Source organism: Lacerta agilis, chromosome 4 (assembly GCF_009819535.1).
Source record: "Lacerta agilis isolate rLacAgi1 chromosome 4, rLacAgi1.pri, whole genome shotgun sequence".
NCBI lineage: Eukaryota > Metazoa > Chordata > Lepidosauria > Squamata > Lacertidae > Lacerta > Lacerta agilis.
The window spans coordinates 2,342,148-2,360,919 of record NC_046315.1 but is presented as its reverse complement, the minus strand read 5'-3'; the positions used below and the strand labels follow the sequence as shown (position 1 = coordinate 2,360,919).

Here is an 18,772-nt window from a genome sequence, read left to right as displayed (position 1 = left end):
TAAAAGGATGTCCTATAGAGGAGGGAGAAAGGTTGTTTTCTGCTGCTCCAGAGAAGCGGACACGGGGCAATGGATTCAAACTACAAGAAAGAAGATTCCACCTAAACATTAGGAAGAACTTCCTGACAGTAAGAGCTGTTGGACAGTGGAATTTGCTGGCAAGGAGTGTGGTGGAGTCTCCTTCTTTGGAGGTCTTTAAGCGGAGGCTTGACAGCCGTCTGTCAGGAATGCTTTGATGGTGTTTCCTGCTTGGCAGGGGGTTGGACTGGATGGCCCTTGGGGTCTCTTCCAACTCTAGGATTCTATGATTCTGCTCTGCCTCCACAGCTGGAAGTAGAAATGTTTCTGAATGCCAGCTGATGGGAAACGCAGCAGGAGAGAGCATTGCTCTTGCGCTCGGATGCTGCTTGCTGGTTTCCCATTAAGGCCACCTGGTCAGCCACTGTGAGAATAGGATGCCAGACTAGATGGTCCATTGGCCTGATCCTGCAGGCTTTTCTTGGTCGATAATGTGAAGAGGGCGTTTTCAGAGGGACACCACCACTAGCACTCGAACCTTTCATGCTGGCAAGAGATGAAGCGAGCCGGTCGGACGACAGGTGAGCTGGGAAATCCAGGCTGCGTCTCCACCTGCCACATCGGATAACTCAGGTGCCCCATGAAACACGGAACTGCAGAGTTGGAAGGGACCCCCAAAGATCATCTGGTCCAACCCCCTGCAATGCAGGAATCCTTTGCCCAAAGTGGGGCTCAAACCCTTGACCCTGAGATGAAGAGTCTCAAGCTCCTGAGCCACTCTGGAAGAAGTGCAGGCGATGTACTGTCAATCACACCCACAGCCTGTTTGCGGTCAACTTCAATGTAAGGTAAAGGGTAAAGGGACCCCTGACCATTAGATCCAGTCACGGACGACTCTGGGGTTGCGGCGCTCATCTCGTGTTACTGGCCGAGGGAGCCGGCGTACAGCTTATGGGTCATGTGGCCAGCATGACAAAGCCGCTTCTGGCGAACCAGAGCAGCGCACGGAAACGCCGTTTACCTTCCCGCCTGAGCAGTACCTATTTATCTACTCGCACTTTGAACTGCTAGGTGGGCAGGAGCAGGGACCGAGCAATGGGAGCTCACCCCGTCACAGGGATTCGAACCGCCGACCTTCTGATCGGCAAGCCCTTGGCTCTGTGGTTTAGACCACAGCGCCACCCGCGTCCAAGGTAGTGGGGTCAGTTATTCCTTTCCATCTCTTCCTGGCTCTGCTTCTCCACCGATGTTACATTAGGCAAATACAGTCATTTGCATGCAACAACAGCTGCTTTTGCGTGCCAGGTATAATGGGAGAAGAACCGTCCTTAGAGATGGGGATGGAGGAATTACCGTATTTTTCGCTCCACAGGGCGCACCGGACCATAGGGCGCACCTCGTTTTTCGAGGAGGAAACAAGAAAAAAAAATATTTTCTGGTTTTCCTCCTCTAAAAGCCCTGGTTTTTTTTGAGGATCAGCTAAAGGTTTTGCAGCTTTTTTTGCAAAGGGAAAAGCCCTGTTTTTTTGAGGATCAGCTACAAGTTTTGCAGCTTTTTTGCAAAGGGAAAAGCCCTGGTTTTTTGAGGATCAGCTAAAAGTTTTGCAGTTTTTTTTTTTGCAAAGGGGGAAAAGCAAAGCTCCTTTTGCAAAGGGGGAAAAGCAAAGAAAAAAAGCCCCCTTTTTATGGGGTTCAACTCACATTTCTGCAGCTTCTAAAGGGAAGGGAGCCTTTTCTACAGTTTCCAGACAGATAATCTAATCAGCCAGTCACATGTCGCTGAGGAAACAAACAACCTCCCTCTGCAGCACATTCAGCAAAGGAGGGCGGGGCTGAAAGGCCGGGACTCTTATCTCTCTCCTTCTTTGGAGGTCTTTAAGTGGAGGCTTGACAGCCATCTGTCAGGAATGCTTTGATGGTGTTTCCTGCTTGGCAGGGGGTTGGACTGGATGGCCCTTGGGGTCTCTTCCAACTCTAGGATTCTATGATTCTATGATTCTCCTGATCTCTTGCTGATCAGCTGCTGAGCGGGGTCCTTTCAACACCCCCTTTTCTCTTTGTAAAATAAAAAGCATGATCCTCTTTTGGCCCCTGGGCAATTCAGCTCCAGGGACCACCATTTGCTCCATAAGACGCACAGATATTTCCCCTTGCTTTTTAGGAGAAAAAAAGTGCATCTTCTGGAGCGAAAAATACGGTAAAGGTGGAATTAACAAAGGGCGAAGAAAAGACTTTTGTGCCCAGGGACTGGTTGGCTAGGAACTCTGTGGGGCTCAGAAGCTTGCGGTTTCTCCGGGAGAGGAGGACGGTTCCCTCGCACGGACTGCTTTGCACATCTCTGCATCCCAGCCCTGTAACGAACAAAGGGCGACTGATCTGGATGTTGGGCAAAAGGCCAAGGAAGGCAGCCAGGAAAGGGAACGAGCGGAATGCAAATACTTGGCAAGGATCTTAGCAAGGGGGGTGGAATTTGGCTAAGCCAGGATTTTAACATGAAGCCAACCAATTTGCACTTCCCGAAAGGTACGAACATGTCAACTGAAACACAGCCGTCCTTCAAAATTCCCTCTCCTCCAAGTTTTGCAATTGTTGTTGTTCAGTCGTGTCCGACTCTTGGTGACCCCATGGACCAGAGCACGCCAGGCACGCCTATCCTCCACTGCCTCTCGCAGTTTGGCCAAACTCATGTTAGTAGCTTCGAGAACACTGTCCCACCATCTCATCCTCTGTCGTCCCCTTCTCCTTGTGCCCTCCATCTTTCCTGTCTTCTCCAGGGAGTCTTCTCTTCTCATGAGGTGGCCAAAGTACTGGAGCCTCAACTTCAGGATCTGTCCTTCTAGTGAGCACTCAGGGCTGAATTCTTTAAGGATGGATAAGTTTGATCTTCTTTCAGTCCATGGGACTCTCAAGAGTCTCCTCCAGCACCATAATTCAAAAGCATCAATTCTTCGGCAATCAGTCTTCTTTATGGTCCAGCTTTCACTTCCATACATTACTACTGGGAAAACCAGTAGTAATGCAGTCCTCCAATCAAGAACACGTGTACAAAATTCAAGTAACGATAAAAACCATGTACAGAAACGGACTAATATTTATAGAAACTGCTTGCAGGAGGGGACTGCATCAGCTCAGCTGACCGAGCAGCGAATTTTTTGGCCTCTCCTCCCTTCGAAATCTTTTCATTCCAGCTTTCCCTTACAAGAACTCTGCAGCATTCGAGGAACTTCAGTAATAATTGTAAGCTAGATATAAAAGTTAGGATATATCAAGAAGATGTTAAATGATGATAAAGATGTTGTTGTTTTTGCAATAAGTAATATGAAATCGAAATAAGGAATAAACGGGAAGTTGGGTCTATAGTGTTAAGACGAATATTTGTTTTTGTTGTTTGAGTTCTCTGTTTGTTGTTATTCTTGTGTGTAGTATTGTATTTATGTTTTTCTTTTTTTCTGTTCGTTTGTTGTTGATGATGCATTAAAAAATAAATTAAAATAAAATAACAAGAACTCTGCAACTGAGAACTAGTGCCCAAGGTGAAAAAGCAATGCCCCACTGTGAAATGCTGGATCCATTTCTAAACATCCTGTATTGTGAACCAAAGTTAGGAAGGAAGGAGAGAAGAAAATAAGAGAGAAGGATTATAAGGAATATCATAGTAGTAAAAAAGAAGGGATAGACCGATGTCCTGGGATGATGACAAGTGGAAGCCAAACGGGAGGGGGAAAGAACATATAGCAGAAACAGACAAGAATATACAGAAGAATGGAAGAAAGAATTATCACTAAAGGTTAATAGAAATTGATTTATGCAATTATTGAAATTGGATATTATTATTTTTGTTTTGCTTATTATTTATAATATAGAACCGAATTATTTGGAATATATGATTGTATTGTTTGAATGTATTTTATAGTTTCTTTGTATGAAGAAATTCAATATGTAATTTTTAATTTCTTCTTTATTTATTGCTTTTTTCATTATTTTTTCCTTTTTGTACTTGATGCAATAAAGTTAATAAAAAAAATTTTTTTTAAAAAAGAGAGAGAATGAACGCCCAAGTTTGTGTTTTCCTCCTCCCTCCCGGCCCCTTTTCCTTTTGTGTCATGTCTTTTAAACTGCTCCATCTGGCACTGGAAAAGGAATTATGCACAGCACTAGATGGAGGAGCCTTTTAAAGAAAAGAAAGAAACTTTTTTTAAAAAAATAAATAAATTTCCTTTCCAGGGAGGAAAAGCCTTCTCCTAAGGCCAGCGGTGGATTTCGCTGCTTTCCCCCATAGCAATTCTCGTTTTGTACTGACCTCGCCGTTGTCTTAATGTCACATGGCTTAGGCAACTCAAGGGGGACGCGAGAGAGTTCAGCAACAAAAGCGGGGGACAGGAAACAGGAAGCCGACACCCAAAGGAGCCGGCTTGCATCAGGGAGAAAGAGAGTAGGGCCACAGGCAGAGAACATCCATTTGTCTAAAAGAGGATTGGACAAACTCAAGGGGGACGAGAGGGCGAAACGGATTCGGCCCAGTATCCCTGAAGGAGCGTCTCCACTCCCATAATCCAGCCCAGACACTGAGGTCCAGCTCCGAGGGCCTTCTGGCGGTTCCCTCCCTGCGAGAAGTGAGGTTACAGGGAACCAGGCAGAGGGCCTTCTCGGTGGTGGCACCCTGCCATCAGATATCAAGGAAATAAGCAACTATCTGACTTCTAGAAGACATCTGAAGGCAGCCCTGTTTAGGGAAGCTTTTAATGTTTAATAGATTATTGTATTTTAACGTTCTGTCGGAAGCCGCCCAGAGTGGCTGGGGAAACCCAGCCAGATGGGCGGGGTATAAATACATTATTATTATTATTATTATTATTATTATTATTATTATTATTATTATTATTATTATTATTATTTTCCACAATGGCTCTGCTCAGCCTCCACACCTGGAGGGAGCTACACTCCTGAATACCAGTTGCTGGAAACCGCAGGATCCTGCCAGCGATTTCTCCACAGGGGCATTTAGTTGGCACCTGTGAGAACAGGATGCTGCCCTAGATGAGCCACTGTCCTGACCCAGCAGGCGCTTCTCATGCGCCTATGGAACCTCCGGGTCCAGAGGCAGTCTATCTGAGGATCCCAGGGGTATTTGGCCACTGTGAGAACAGGATGCTGGGCAAAGTGGATGTGGGGGGGGGGCTTCGGACGGATCCAGCAGAGCTCTAGCGAGGTTCTTGCCAACGGGGCAGCGAAGGGGAGGAGATCGTCTCCCGGGCACCCAGCCTCCCGTCCAGGAAGGAAAAGGGCATCATCTCTGACTCATCGGAAAGGGAAGCAGCCGAAGCTCCCACCCTCCGACCAGCCGGCAAACCTCCCTCTCCTTGCGTCTCTGCGGCTAACGCTGCCGGGTTGGGGTTTCCCGAAGTCAAAAATTTAAAAAACCCAAGAACTCTGGCCAGGCGGGAGATCAGTTTTAAAGTCTTCAAACAGCTTTATTATTAGGGTATTGGATTTGATACCCCGCTTTATCGCTACCCGAAGGAGTCTCAAAGCGGCTAACATTCTCCTTTCCCTTCCTCTGTGGGGTGAGTGGGGCTGAGAGACTTCAGAGAAGTGTGACTAGCCCAAGGTCACCCAGCAGCTGCATGTGGAGGAGCGGAGACACGAACCCGGTTCACCAGATTATGAGTCTGCCGATCTTAACCATTACGCCACACTGGACTGGTCATAGTGGAGAGTTTTGACTAAACGTGATCCACCTGGAGCATGAACTGGCAAGCCACTCCAGTACCCCTGCCAAGAAAACTCCATGGACAAAGACAACAGCCCAGGAAATAGGCGCCATAATATTAAACTGAGTGGCCCAGTGCCAGCCTGGACTTCCCTTCCGGCTTCCAGGCAACCAGACGCGCTCTTCGGATCGGCCGAGATCCTCCTACAACCCACGGCTTCTACTGCCCAACCAGCTCACAAGCGGAACGAAGCAAGTGATTCCCGCCAAGGAGGAGCCCAGCCACACACACACACACACACACAAACGATGCAATTTAAGAAACCAAGAACTGAGAACCGGGGTCAACTCTGAAGAAGAAGCGTTTAATCCCTGGGCGTGGGCTCAAACCCACGCAGAGCGCATGATGCGCAGGGAAGGCCAAGGAACGGGCGGCGGCGGCGGCTCAAGGCGCTACTAGGCACAGGGAGAGCATCTACCCATTTTACAGACGGCAGCTAGGAAGACCGAGAGGGCGCTCAAATGCGCCACAAGGCACTCATGGCACAACCAAGGGCAGAGACCCCTAGGAAGAGGTGGGAGCTGGGTCAGAGGTGAAGGCAAGAGCGCTAGGGGCACAGGAGGCGGGTTTAATTCAATTCAGCAACCCTTTGAATTCCCAAGCAATCGTTCATTCAAGTCAGCTCTCCTGTTCAATGGGCATTTTCACATTTCATTTCTTTTCTTTGTTTTTATGACAGCGCACTTTTCCTCCAAGGAGCGCAAGATAGTTCTCACAACAACCCCTTGTGGCAGATTCGGCTGAGTGACAGCAACCGGCCCCCAAAGCTCACCTCGTGAAATTCATGGGCCGCGTGGGTATTCGAACCCTGGGCTCCCAGCACTCTAACCACTATGCCATGTTGTGACCACTACACCACATGTGATTTCCAGAACAACGTTGAGTGTCTGACCTAAACACTAGAGCAGAGGTCAGTAAACTTTTTCAGCCGTGGGCCGGTCCACCATCCCACAGACCATGTATTTTGAAGAAAAAAATGAATGAATTCCTATGCCCCACAAATAACCCAGAGATGCATTTTAAATACAGTCATACCTGTGGTTGCGAACGGGACCCGTTCCGGAGCCCCGTTCGCAACATGAGCAGCGCACAACCTGAAGCGCCGCATTTGCAATGTTCACAACGCAATTCGGCGCTTCTGTGCATGCGCAAAGTGCGACTCGGCGCTTCTATGCATGTGCGAACCGCCAAACCCAGAAGTAACCCAGGCAGGCCCCACAAATAACCCAGAGATGCATTTTAAGTAAAAGGACACATTCTACTCATGTAAAAACACCAGGCAGGCCCCACAAATAGCCCAGAGATGCATTTTAAGTAAAAGGACACATTCTACTCATGTAAAAACACCAGGCAGGCCCCACAAATAGCCCAGAGATGCATTTTAAATACAAGGACACATTCTGCTCATGTCAAAACTCCAGGCAGGCCCAAAAATAACCCAGAGATGCATTTCAAATAAAAGGACACATTCTACTCATGTAAAAACACGCTGATTCCCGGACCGTCCGCGGGCCGGATTTAGAAGGCGATTGGGCCGCATCCGGCTCACAGGCCTTAGATTGCCTACCCCTAGAGCACTAGAGCAAGGGTTGCCCAACTCTGTGGGGCAGGGTCTGGGGACGTAATACTTGCAAAGGAGCAAGTGCATTCACAACTCTGCACACAGGTCAGCCATGCGCAGCCATGCGCACTCACTCCCGTCAGCAAATAGGCTTGGAAAGAGGGTTCGCTCCCCCTTCCTTTCTGGAAGATGCAACCTCCCTCTGGCCAACAGTTTAGCTACTTTTTTTTCAAGGGGGTGGGCCGCAAGAGCCCTTTTGGGCACCCGTGGGTGCTGTGCTGGTAACAAGGACACTAAAAGCAAGCTAACTGGTGATTACGACTGCAATCCCGCTGTCGGTTTGTGGGAGCGGGTGCCATGGATCTCTACGGGGCTTGCTTTCGAGAAGACCTGGCTAGGACTGCAAGGCAGAGGAGGAGGGCTCCCTCCCTGCTTTGCACCAAGCTCCAGCCGCAGCCCAAATCCCACGCCAGGAGCATTCGCAAACAATTAGCTATCGCCAGAGGTGATGGGGTGGCCCCAGCAGCTTCCTTCCTGGGTTCTACCATGAAGACTCAAGGAGGTCATCGGTCAAAAGCACATCGGAATAGGACCACTGTGGGATCAGGCCAATGGCCCACCTATGCGGCCTAGGACCCTCGTACCTATGGGAGCGCCTCTCCTGGTATGCCCCGCGGAGGACCTTAAAAGTCCATAAATAACAACACTCTAGAGGTCCTGAGCCTCAAGGTGCTTAGATTGGTCTCAGCTAGGGCCAGGGCCTTTTCAGCGCTGGCCCCGACTTGGTGGAACGCTCTTGTCACAAGAGACCAGGGCCCTGCGGGATTTGACATCTTTCCGCAGGGCCTGCAAGACGGAGCTGTTCCGCCTGGCCTTCGGCTTGGACTCACTCTGACCCCTTATATGGGATTTGGTATATATTTTCCCTTGGCTTTTTTGCTGGCCCATGCAGGACCAGCAAGGATAGCCGGCTCGGGTGAATATCTGAGGTTTCCTCCCTTTATAGTCTTGATTTATGGGCTACTACTAAAATGAGCACAAAATATGGTCTGAAGCTCAACATCAAAAAAACGAAGATCATGGCCACTGGTCCCATCACCTCCTGGCAAATAGAAGGGGAAGAAATGGAGGCAGTGAGAGATTTCACTTTCTTGGGCTCCATGATCACTGCAGATGGTGACAGCAGTCACGAAATTAGAAGACGCCTGCTTCTTGGGAGAAAAGCAATGACAAACCTAGACAGCATTTTAAAAAGCAAAGACATCACCTTGCCGACAAAGGTCCGTATAGTTAAAGCTATGGTTTTCCCAGTAGTAATGTACGGAAGCGAGAGTTGGACCATAAAGAAGGCTGATCGCCGAAGAATTGATGCTTTTGAATTATGGTGCTGGAGGAGACTCTTGAGAGTCCCATGGACTGCAAGAAGATCAAACCTATCCATTCTCAAAGAAATCAGCCCTGAGTGCTCACTGGAAGGACAGATCCTGAAGTTGAGGCTCCAGTACTTTGGCCACCTCATGAGAAGGGAAGACTCTGATGTTGGGAAAGATGGAGGGCACAAGGAGAAGGGGACGACAGAGGACGAGATGGTGGGACAGTGTTCTCGAAGCGACTGGCATGAGTTTGGCCAAACTGCGGGAGGCAGTGAAGGATAGGCGTGCCTGGCGTGCTCTGGTCCATGGGGTCACGAAGAGTCGGACACAACTGAACGACTGAACAACAACAACTAAAATGAGGCTGCATTTTAAGCTGTATTTTAATTAACTGTTTGTTTGTTGTTGTTGTTCCTATTACCTTTTATTGTAATTTATATTTGGTGAGCTAACCCTGCCCTGCGGGGTATAAATAAATTATCTATCTATCTATCTATCTATCTATCTATCTATCTATCCAGCACCCTGGTCTCCCAGTGACCAACTAGTTGCCCCAGCGGGAAGCCCAAACGCAGGATCCAAGCGCAAGAATTACACCCTCCAATCTTTCTGTTTCCATCAAATGGGATTCAGAAGCAGAACACAGTCATACTGGCTTGTCGCCACTGACAACCCTCTCCTCCTCCACTCACTCACTGCCTCCTGTGGCAGGGAGTTCCATAGTTTAACCCGGATGAAGCAGGACTTTCTTTTCTCCGTCCTCATCCATCCAGAGCGTGGCTGGGCTTCACGTTCAGCGTTCACGATTCTAGGGATTGGATCCCTGTCAGGGTTTGAGCCCTGCTCCCGTGAGATCTTTCCCCAGAGGCCTCCAAACGAGGGACCCCAACCGAGGCCTCCGCAGCAGCAGTAGGAAGCCGCCCTGTGGCTTACGGCAAAGGCCTGCCCCTCCCCCACCTCGCAGGTTCCTGTTTCCCCTCCCCCCCGGGGTGGGGGCCTCTTTCGTCAGCCTCAAGCCTCAGCCCTTCGCTTCCCCCCCCCCGTCTCCGGGAAGCTCCTCTTCGCGAAGCCACTCCTGCCTGGGCGAGGCTCAGATCCCAGCCAAACTGCCTGCCTCTCCTTCCCTCGCGCAAACCGGACGGCAAACGTTCCGTTGTCCCCGAGTCTGGCGGGCTGCTCAGCCCTGAACGTGGCACCTGGCAAGGCCACCAACTGCACTCTGGGATGGCAGCCTTCACCCTGGAAAGCTTGGCTATCCACCTTTGGGGTCTAATGGAGAGGGGATGAATCCTAGAATCCTAGAGTTGGAAGAGACCCCAAGGGCCATCCAGTCCAACCCCCTGCCAAGCAGGAAACACCATCAAAGCATTCCTGACAGATGGCTGTCAAGCCTCTGCTTAAAGACCTCCAAAGAAGGAGACTCCACCACACTCCTTGGCAGCAAATCCCACTGTCGAACAGCTCTCACTGTCAGGAAGTTCTTCCTAATGTCTAGGTGGAATCTTCTTTCTTGTAGTTTGAATCCATTGCCCCGTGTCCGCTTCTCTGGAGCAGCAGATAACAACCTTTCTCCCTCCTCTATGTGACATCCCTTTATATATTTGAACATGGCTATCATATCACCCCTTAACCTTCTCTTCTCCAGGCTAAACATACCCAGCTCCCTAAGCCGTTCCTCATAAGGCATCGTTTCCAGGCCTTTGACCATTTTGGTTGCCCTCCTCTGGACACCTTCCAGCTTGTCAGTATCCTTCTTGAACTGGGGTGCCCAGAACTGGACACAGTATTCCAGGTGAGGTCTGACCAGAGCGGAATACAGTGGTACTATTACTTCCCTTGATCTAGATGCTATACTCCTCTTGATGCAGCCCAGAATTGCATTGGCATTTTTAGCTGCTGCATCACACTGTTGACTCATGTCAGGTTTATGGTCTACCAAGACTCCTAGACCCTTTTCACATGTACTGCTCTCAAGCCAGGTGTCACCCATCCTGTATTTGTGCCTTTCATTTTTTTGCCCAAGTGTAGTACTTTAAGTTTTGAGGACCTGGAAGAAGTTTGTGCCTGTCCAATTTCGCTTTCCTAGGGAGATTATTCACAGTCTCTGAGGGCTCTGGTGCTCGGATCCTGCTTGCAGGTTTACCAGAAGAGGCCTCTGGTTGGCCCCTGTGAGAACAGGATGCTGGAACAGATGGGATCATGGCCTGACCCAGGAAACCTCTCCTTACATTCTTATATTCTCCTTGCTCAAGTCCTGCGAGCAGGTTTCTCAGTGGGCTTTCCTCCCTCTGTCCCAACCCTGCAACTTCTCTGCTGAATGTCGGAAGATTGGGGACCCATACAAGAAAGGACCCAGTGGCCCAGGGTTCGAGGGCAGCGAGAAGGAGGTTTTGCCCCCTCCCCACACAGATTGCAAATATGTTCCCCTTTTCCCCAGCCTAAGGGGTCATCCGGACTTCTGCTCGTCCAGCCACTTCCCCCCGCTCTGAGTTGGGAGCCAGCTTCCATAGGGTTCCCTGCGGACGAACACTTGCTCCGATTTAGTGCTCAAAGGCGGGTCCCCCAGGGATACGTGAAAAAAATCACTTGGACCTGTGTTTTCTAGGTGCGGGACAATCGGAAGTGCGAGTGAGCCCCAAGCCCCTCACAGCCATGAAGCACTGGGACCACCCCACCTGCCTGGGCTTTGCTTATTTCACAGAATCATTGGATTGTAGAGTTGGGGAGGGACCCCACCCGGTCATCTAGTCCAACCCCCCGCAATACAACGTGACCAATGCCCAGCAGGGTCCAGAAGCTGGTGTGTCTACAGGAGGTTGGACTATTTGACCCCTGGTGTCCCTTCCAAGAAGCGAACAATTCAGCGATTCTCCCTCTTCCACCTGGCAAGTGGGGCTTCGCTCAGCAGCTCAGAACCAAATAAACCCCTAACAAAAAAAAATCTGATTCTTCTTGCTACCCCAGACATTTCTGCAAAGGAGGGTTTCCTGGCCACTCACATTCCGCACCTCCCTTCAAAATGCAACGCTTAATACGAAACGTTTTGTGGCTTGCCTTCGCCCCCCCCCCCACCATTTTCCGTATAAAACTAGCTGGCTGCAGAATCCTAACTGTGCCAATCCAAAAACAGTAAGTCCGACTGAATTCCAGGGGGCTTCCTACCGGGTGAGCAGGGTCAGGATTGCAGCCTTAGAAAATTAGGTCCTTTCAGGGGCAGCAGCGAGAGAACCTGCCATTTGGAGGTGGCCGATGAAAAAATTGGAAGTCCTTGGGGAACACAGGTAATCAAGGTTGCAAGGACTCAGGCCAGGACGAAAATAAACAATGATTTCCTCTATTTTTGTTGTTTAAAGTATGAAACAAATTCCAGTTGTAATGGTTTTTAACTCCAGGACAAGGCCCTGTTTCGCTGCCGTTTCTTAGTTTTATGGTCAAAGTGTACCGAGTGTGTCTGACTAGCTAACTCTGTTTGCAACTTATAATAGTTCCAGTTACAGGTGGGTAGCCGTGTTGGACTGCCATAGTCAAAACAAAATAAAAAATTCTTTCCAGTAGCACCTTAGAGACCAACTAAGTTTGTTCTTGGTATGAGCTTTCGTGTGCATGCACGAAAATTCAGATACAGTACACTGTTTCAGTGTATCTGAAGAAGTGTGCATGCACACGAAAGCTCATACCAAGAACAAACTTAGTTGGTCTCTAAGGTGCTACTGGAAAGAATTTTTTATTTTGTTGCAACTTATAAATGTAAGTTGAGGTGTGATCTAGGTGTAGTAGATCACACCTCAAGATGAAGAATAAACGAAACAGGGCCTTGTCCTGGAGTTTAAAATCATTACAACTGGAATTTGTTTCATACTTTAAACAACAAAAATAGAGGAAATCATTGTTTATTTTCGTCCTGGCCTGATTCCTTGCAACCTTTCTATTTGGAGGTGGCCGGCAAATGAAGCTGCTGCGGAGAGCTGGCCCAGATGCAATTCCATGAGCCACATGGTCGGGGAGGGAGTCCCTGCCTCCTGCCCTCGGTGGCATCAGCTGGGCCCATGAGCAGCCGACTTCCTTAACGACCAAACAAAAACACAGCTCCTCCAGGCAGGAGAGTCGCCGGATCGCGGCACATCTGCTTCCCATAATAAAAGCAGCCGGGACAACTCACAAGGACCCTCGCATCGCGCTGGAAAGAGGGGATCGGTTTTGGGGCACACTTTTGTACTGGGGGGGGGCGCCTCTGTCTGAGCTCCCAGGGAAAGAGAAACCAGGGCAGGGAAAAGAAAGCGCTTATTCACGCAGCACACGGTTAACCCCTGGAACTCCCTGCCACAGGGGGCAGCGATGGCCACCAACTTGGATGGCTTTGGGAAAGGATTAGGCAGATTCATGCAGGAGGAGAGGACCACTGATGGCTTCTGGCCAGGTTGGCTCTGCTCTGCCTCCGGTTAGGGGCAGCAATGCTTAATCTGAGCACCTGTTGCCAAAAAACATTCATCTAGTTTGTAGTAGTAGAGTCCTTTAAGTTCCTGGGCTCTATAATTTCTTATAACTTAAATTGGTCAAGCAACATCAATAGTATTATTAAAAAGGTCCACCAGAGGCTGTATTTCCTGCGTCAACTAAGGAAATTTAAATTGTCCCAGGAAGTGTTGATCCAATTCTACAGAGGCATCATTGAAACCGTTCTCTGTAATTCTATAACAGCTTGGTACAGTACAGCCTCCAAGAGAGACATGAAAAGGCTCCAACAAGCTGTAAGAATTGCAGAAAGGGTAATTGGTGCTAGCTTGCCTTCAATAGAGACAATTTATCCTACCCGAGTTAGGAAGAGAGCAGACGGAATTGTAGCAGATCCTTTACATCCCGGTCATCATCTGCTTGATTTACTTCCATCTGGACGTCGCTACAGGACTTCATACACAAAATTGGCCAGGCACAGGAATAGTTTTTCCCCTTCTGTCATTAAATTGTTAAATTCGTAGTTGTGTAGCGGAAGGGGAGGTAAAATATGGGTGGGGTTTCTTTGCTTCTTTGTATTGTGAGAGGAACAGTGTCTGTATGTTTACATTGCAATGTAGCCGAAACAAATTCCAAGTATGTTGGAAAATGTACTTGGCCAATAATAAATTATTCCTATTCCTAGTTTATCTTCTTATTTATATATCTATCTGTCTGTCTGTCTGTTTGTTATTAGGTATTTATATTCCACTTTTCTCTCTCCAAGGAGCTCCCTGGTTCTAGTCCTCATTTAATCCCCACAACAGCCCTGTGAGGGCATGCCAAGTTATCTCGGCTTCTGTCTCCTAAAGCAGCTGGTGGCTGAGCTGAGCTGCACCGTCACCGACGAGCTGCCCCGCAATAGTGAGATGTGCACAACCGAAGCAGGCTCACTGTGTGCAGAATCGGGGGGGGGGGTGTAGCGGAAGCCAGCACCGGGAAGTGTGAAACATTCTGCAGGCCTCCAAACAAGAGCGGCTGTCAAATCAGTTGGCCTGAAAGAGTCTCCCGGCCAACAGTCCATTTATAGCCGGGGCTGAAGGGTGAGGTTTTTCAGGGTGCCAGTGAACCCAAAAAGGATGTCTTAGGATCTTGGGGGATATGAGAAGGGGTCTCTTCTCAGGGCATTGTCAGATTGTGCAAGGAAGCAGAGGATGGGTGGCCAGCTGTGATGCTTGTGATTGCAGGGGGTGGGGCTAGATGACCCTCGGGGGACCCCTTCCAACACTTACAGTTCTATGATTTTCTCTAAATGGATAAAACAGCTCAAAACTGTCTCCCCGGGACAGGAGGAGAGGCTGGGGCTGAGGCACACTTTCCACAGCGGTGTCTCAACCGGGGGGAAGTACAGAAAAGGAACTTTGGATCATCATCGATTGCACCCAGTTCCTCATTGAAAGTGGCGGGGGGAACGGCACAGGCTCACAGCTGAATCAGCATCCCACGGGCTTGGGCAGCCTCCGCCAACCTGGCGCCCTCCATCCCCCCCCCCACCAGCCCCAACACCGTGCTGGCAGCGGCAGGTGGCAATCGTAGCAGTCCAACCCAGGCTGTCCTGAAGGGTCCTAGGATAGCAAAGGCTGATGACTTAGTTTGCTTTTTTTATGGAGACAGATTTCATGGAGGAGGAAAGATCTATTGCTAGACATGATAGCTAAAAGGAGCCTCCATGATCAGTGGCTCTCTACCTCTCCGGAGCAGGACAAGGAACCGGGAACCAGAAGCAAGGAGGTAAAGTGGGTTCTGGGGTTTCATTTCCCCAGCAAAGCGTTGCATTTTGCAGCACCGGCAGGGGGTTGGGCTGGACAACCTCTGGGGGGCCCCTTTTCACACCGTGAGTCAAGGCTTCCTGCTGCTGCTTCTTCCACCAGCAGATCGAACTCTGTGACTCAAGGAGGTCCTTCCCAGCCGGGGTTTCCAAGCAGCTCACGTCAGCCGGCTGGAAAGTCCCTCCCCGGCCAGGGGGTTCGAGCTCCCATTGAGAACATCTCCATCTGAAGTTGGAGGGCGGCTGGAGAAACTGAGGAAAGTAAGCCCTTGGGAGGCTCCGGGAGGTTTGGGGCATGAGAGCAGCTCAGATCGAGGCCACCACAACAGATGCAGCCAAATCAAGCCAGTCTCAAGGTGTCAGTTCCTGCGCCCCTTTGGGACTCCCGCTCAGCCTCACATCCAGCCCAAATCTCCGGGCAAAGGACCATGGCTGCATGGTGGGACATCCGCCCTGCATGCAGAAGACCCCTTGGGTCGCCAGCCGATTTGGAACTACAATTCCCATCATTCCTGACCACTGGCGCTGCCAGCTAGGGATGATGGGAGTTGTAGTCCAAAAAAACAACAACAGGCGACCCAAGGTTGGGAAACCCTGGCTAACAGCGTCAGACCAGGGCCTTGAAGAGACCAGATTTCGAATCCCGCACTCGGCCATGGGGCTCACTCGGTGCCATCTTGGGCCAGCCACTCACTGACCCTCATCCTGTCCTACCTAACAATGCACAAATAAATGCAATAAATGGAAAGTCCATCGACTGCCCCTCACAGCAGCATCTCCTGGTGGGGCTGGCAGAGCCCCACCCCCTCCGGCCAGCTGCTGCCAGTCAGTGCAGACAGTACACAGCTCGAGGGAGCAATCCTCTCCCTGCTGCCAACGCCCTCCAGAGACGTCGCTGAAGCTTCTCCTCCATTTGGCTCCGCCAAAACCCATTCAAAAAATGCCGGGGAAGACACGTGACACAAACAGACCCCCGCCTCAGGACCGTACCACCTCAACAAGCAAAACAAAAGGGGGGGGATCGCGTGTTTCAGGAACTCCCCCTGCCTTATTTGCCGCGAATTGATGTCCTAGAATTTACCTGCCCGGCTGCTCCGAAAACACACGTGTGCGCCCGTGCCCGCGCGCGGGGAAACCTGTCCTAGCGCCGACGGTCGTGTGAATGGGCAGAAAGGCGGAGTTGGGAGCCGAGTTGGGAAACTTGGGCACCGGCTCAGCCACGCCGTTACCAATCCCCAGATTTACTCGCGAGTCAGCCCCGATGAACCCGCACCCCGCCCAGGTTCCGGAGCCAAAGGGCGGCTGGCGGAGCAAGCGGGCGGGCCCCCTCCCGGAGCCCCAGGACCGGGAAGGAGGGAGACTCAGCCCATCCCGGCGCGCCCAGAAGCAGCGCGCACTCTGCCCATGCCCCGGGGCGCCCTGCCCTGGGCATCGCGGCGCCCGGGGGAGAGGAGGAAGGCGCCTGGGCCCCGCCGGGTGCGCCTCTTCCTGGGCGCGCCTTGCGCAAAGGGAGCGTTGCGCGCGGGGTTCGCCCCGTCGGGGAGCCGGACACCCACCTGGGCTCATGGCGCTCGGCCGGCCGGGCGGCGCCGTCGCTGCTGCTGCTGCTGCTGCTGCTGCTCGTCGCCTCGGAGGAAGTGAGCGCGGCCGGAGGAAGTGTGCGAGGAAGGGGAAGGAGCAGAGGCTCGCTCGCTCGCCGCCGGGGAAGGGGCTCGGCAAGCCGGGCGGCGGAGGCGGCGCGCCACACCCCTCGACGGCGCCCGGGCGGACCTGCCTCTCCCGGGGCGGGTGGGGCGCACAGAGGGCGCAGCAGCCAAGGCAGCAGCTGGACAGGGGCCGGGACCGCCCCGTCCTCAACTGCGCCAAAGAGGACCGGGTGGTCGGCAAGCGAGCAAGCAGGTCCCTGCCCCGAGGAGCTTGCCCAAGCTTGCCTTCCGCCACAGACGTCGTGGCGTTGGCAGCGAGTCCTCCCCCCCCCCCGGTCATTTAGTCCAACCCCCTGCAAGGCAAGGATCGCAGCTGAAAAACCATAGAATTTTAGAGCTGGGCGGGACCTCCAAGGGTCATGTAGTCCAACCCCCTGCAATGCAGAAATCTCAACTACTGTACATCATACATCCCACCTCTGCTGAAAAACCTCCAGCCCATCCATTCCACTGTTGAATCGCTCTTTGTTGTTGTTCAGTCATTCAGTCGTGTCCGACTCTTCGTGACCCCATGGACCAGAGCACGCCAGGCACGCCTATCCTTCACTGCCTCTCGCAGTTTGGCCAAACTCATGTTAGTCGCTTCGAGAACACTGTCCAACCATCTCATCCTCTGTCGTCCCCTTCTCCTTGTGCCCTCCATCTTTCCCAACATCAGGGTCTTTATATATATATTTTATATATATATTTGTTTATATATATATATATATATATATATATATCCTATATACTTGAGTATAAGCCTAGTTTTTCAGCACATTTTTTGTGCTGAAAAAGCTGCCCTCAGCTTATACTTAAGTGAGGCGGGTGGTGGGGGCGGCGAGAAAGAAGCCCTTTCTCTCCGCTCGTGCCGCCACCCGCTCTCCCCAGTCAACCATTCCTTAAGAAGTGTACAAGAACGGCGGTTCTTTACTCTCCCCAGGCAGCTTGTTCCATTCCTGAACTGCTCGCATAAATGCAAACTTGGCAAAGGAAGAAGAGGAAGGAGCAGCCCAAAGGGTTGCTTTCGGGCTGCTCGTTCCTCCTCCTCCTCCACAGTGGCAAAGGTGAACCGGCTTATACTCAAGTCAATAAGCTTTCCCAGGTTTTTGTAGGAAAATTAGGTGCCTCGGTTTATATTCGGGTCGGCTTATACTCGGGTATATACGGTATATATATATATATATATATATATATATATATATATATATATATATATATTTGTGGTTGTTGTTGTTGTTGTTCAGTCATACAGTCGTGTCCGACTCTTCGTGACCCCATGGACCAGAGCACGCCAGGCACCCCTGTCCTTCACTGCCTCTCGCAGTTTGGCCAAACTCATGTTAGTAGCTTCAAGAACACTGTCCAACCATCTCATCCTCTGTCGTCCCCTTCTCCTTGTGCCCTCCATCTTTCCCAACATCAGGGTCTTTTCTAGGGAGTCTTCTCTTCTCATGAGGTGGCCAAAGTACTGGAGCCTCAACTTCAGGATCTGTCCTTCTAGTGAGCACTCAGGGCTGATTTCTTTGAGAATGGATAGGTTTGATCTTCTTGCAGTCCATGGGACTCTCAAGAGTCTCCTCCAGCACCATAATTCAAAAGCATCAATTCTACGGCGATCAGCCTTCTTTATGGTCCAGCTCTCACTTCCGTACATTACTACTGGGAAAACCATAGCTTTAACTATACGGACCTTTGTTGGCAGGGTGATGTCTTTGCTTTTTAAGATGCTGTCTAGGTTTGTCATTGCTTTTCTCCCAAGAAGCAGGCGTCTTCTGATTTCGTGACTGCTGTCACCATCTGCAGTGATCATGGAACCCAAGAAAGTGAAATCTCTCACTGCCTGAATCGCTCTTACTATCCACAAAGCGCTTCCAGTAGCTTGGTTGCGATCTCCTTTCGAAAACAGTCCCATCTGTTGAAACAAAACCCCCCACCTCCCTCCCCCCTTCCAAGACTGGACAGAGGGATGAGGGCAATGACGTTGCCCTTGGTTGGAATTCGGAGCAGGACTGCCACTGGATGTGGAGGTTCCATTAAGCTGGCCGGGCCAAGACCAACTGGCCAGCCTTTTGTCCTTCAGTCGGTTTCCTAGCTTCCGGCAAT

At 50.7% G+C, this 18,772-nt stretch overlaps 1 protein-coding gene and 1 pseudogene across 1 annotated transcript in view; both read right to left on the bottom strand.

Annotated features, from left to right (window-relative positions):
• The window catches only part of RHOG (ras homolog family member G), a 29,866-nt gene extending 13,194 nt beyond the window's left edge, over positions 1 to 16,672 (bottom strand). The window contains exon 1 of the mRNA XM_033145720.1: positions 16,538 to 16,672. The gene's annotated coding sequence lies outside the window, so the exon portion shown is untranslated. The remainder of the gene's footprint in view (positions 1 to 16,537) is intronic.
• The window catches only part of LOC117044872, a 934,741-nt pseudogene that overhangs the window by 170,511 nt on the left and 745,458 nt on the right, over positions 1 to 18,772 (bottom strand).